Consider the following 2,802-nt stretch of genomic DNA (forward strand, 5'->3'; position numbering starts at 1 on the left):
AGAGCGGGCCGTGCTCAGTCGACACGGGCAGAAGGCCCGCAGCCCGCTTTTCGAACAACAAAGAAAAGACAACAATCGTTGATCCAAACAGCAGCAGCCCTGACCACGCCACCTCGCAATCAACACCACAAACGCAGCTGCAGACATGTTTACACACACAGGCGTGCACACACGCACACACGCACCGTACACACACACACACACATACACGTACACACACACTTACACCAGGGAAAAAGAGAGAAAGCCTGCTTCCTCGAAGTGATAGCCAGGTTCTATGCGAGCATTGCAGCTATGGACTTCAAACAAGCATGGGGGGGGGGGGGGGGGCAAATCAATGGGGGAGGAGGGGTGGTGGGGGGATTTGGAAATGTACCCGTCCACTGATTTACTCTCTAAGGCTTGGTGGTGTTCAGTGTTGGTACTCTGTGAGTGCGTGTCCGCAAGTCAATAAACGTGAGAGAGCGAGTGTAGAGAGGCACAGAGAGAGAGAGTGTAGAGAGAGAGAGAGAGTGTAGAGAAAGAGAGAGAGAGAGAGAGAGTGTACGAGAGAGAGAGTTTAGGACAGAGAGTGTAGGAGAGAGAGAGAGAGTGTAGGAGAAAGAGAGAGAGAGAGAGAGAGAGTGTAGGAGAAAGAGAGAGTTTAGGACAGAGAGAGTGTAGGAGAGGCAGAGAGAGCGAGCGAGTGATGGATGGAGGTGAGAGATAGGCCTCATATTCTGAGAAAAACCACCGCGCATTCCTCACGTCTTCATGTGCGGACAATAAATACACTTGCACACACCCACCCACACACACACACCACACACACAACACGAGGACCTCATTCAGCCAACATTACAAGCACGCAAAACAGGAAACCTCAGATAGGTTGTCAAATGCTAGCTGGCTGCACACAAAGCAACAACAACAACACGTCAAATCAGGTAAGCTAACCGTGCACGCAAACAACCCAGTCCGCAAGCCTGTCATTAAATAGGACAACTTTTTTTTTGGCCTGTCATTCTGAGATGTGTGAAACTAGTCGACTGCACCCTGGGCAAAGGAGCTCCGCTCTGCCAGCCTGTCGTCATCCAGCGTCCTCGTTCTGCCTCACCTGCCCTGGGTCTCCCCTTCTCCCTCTGGAGGAGGGACCCCATGAACCAGTGTGGAAGAGGGGGATGAGGACGAGGCCGTGAAGCGAAAAGAGGGTGCACCGCGCCCCCCCCCAAACCCCCCAGCTGGTCTCGCTCCTCCCGGCCCGGGGAGCGCTACGGACGACACCCGGCCTCTAAAAATACACAGCTGTCAATCAAACGCATGTCACGACCGCCACCTCTTCACCCTTCGCGCCCGACGCACACGCACACACACACACACCACCGCTCACAGTCCACCCCAGAGATTGACAGGCAGAGTCTCTCTCTCATCTGGCAACTCTGTCGAGGGGGGGGCGGCAGAACTAACCCTCTCAGGTGACGACGGGCAGAGAGGAAGAGAGGGAGGAGAGACGGAAGGAAAAAGGGGGAAGGGGAGCGAGGGAACGAGAGGAGGAGGGGAGAGAGAGAGAGAGAGAGAGAGAGAGAGAGAGAGAGAGAGAGAGAGAGAGAGGGAGGTAAAGAAGAGGGCCACGCACAGAGGAAGGAAGAGGAGTGGAGGTAGAGAGAGAGAAAGAGAGAGACAGCGACGGGAGAAAGGAAAGAGGAAAAAGAAACAGAGGGAGTATGGAGAGAGGGGGGGGGGGACCACCACCACTCACCTCTCCAGCGGAGGGGCCAATACAGAAAAGGAAGCTCTGTCGTAACTGGGGTTTATCTGTTTTTCTCTCCGCCGTTATCCCTTTTCTCTTCCTTCCTTCCTCCCCCCCCGCCCCCCAGCCCCCCTCCTCCATCACAGTCAGTTTTCCACTGAAAACAATAAGGGTTAGCCCGGTAAGCAGAACAGCCAGTGAGGCGCAGGAGCACAAAACCCACACGAGAGGACGCCTAACGGGGTTACGGGCTCGGAAAGGAACACACACGGGGGGGGGGGGGGGGATCGGGGCTGATGTCACCGTCTGACCCCCCCCCCGTCTCTGATGCCCCACGGTCTTACAGCGAGTCCACCGCAGGCCCGTCCGTGCCCCCGCTCCCGAGGCCTGACCGCCACAGCGGCGCGACGGACCAGAAGTCCCATTATGTCCCTTTTTCGTCCCCCAAAAGGAAGAGAAATTAAAAGCGAGAGTTGTTACTTGGATGGGGGGGGGGGGAGACCTCCTCTCTGTGGATGAGGCGTGAGTGGGAGAGGATGAAGAGCTGGCGAGGCCCTCAGCCAGTCCAATCCGAAACCGAGGGTTTTGTGAGTCGAGCTGGGATGACTCAGGGTGTTCGTCCCCTACGTGTCTGAACACGACAGCTGGGGAGCTGCTACCAAACCACACACCACATACGTAAGACGCAACACACACGCACACACACGCACACAGAGTAGAGAGAAACAGTCATTTCGAGAGAAAGGGCAGACGGTGAGGTGTATCGATTGAGAGCATGTGGGCCATGGCTTACTATTTCTAATGACTCCTATGAACACAAAAAGACACACACCCGGAACATAAGGTGCACAAACACACGCACACAGATACAGATTAAGCTTTTTGTGGAAATCATGAATAAAAACAGACCATGGTCTGTAACCTCAGCCTTGACCTCCTTCTCGTGTTCCAAACTCCTCAACCGCACACACACACACACACACACAATCACACACACACACAGCCTCCCTAAATGGCTGGGTTTGTGTTTGGGACTTGGTATTACTGTCCCCGTGCCTCTCCTTAGCAACGTT

Source organism: Osmerus mordax, chromosome 23, assembly GCF_038355195.1.
Source record: "Osmerus mordax isolate fOsmMor3 chromosome 23, fOsmMor3.pri, whole genome shotgun sequence".
NCBI lineage: Eukaryota > Metazoa > Chordata > Actinopteri > Osmeriformes > Osmeridae > Osmerus > Osmerus mordax.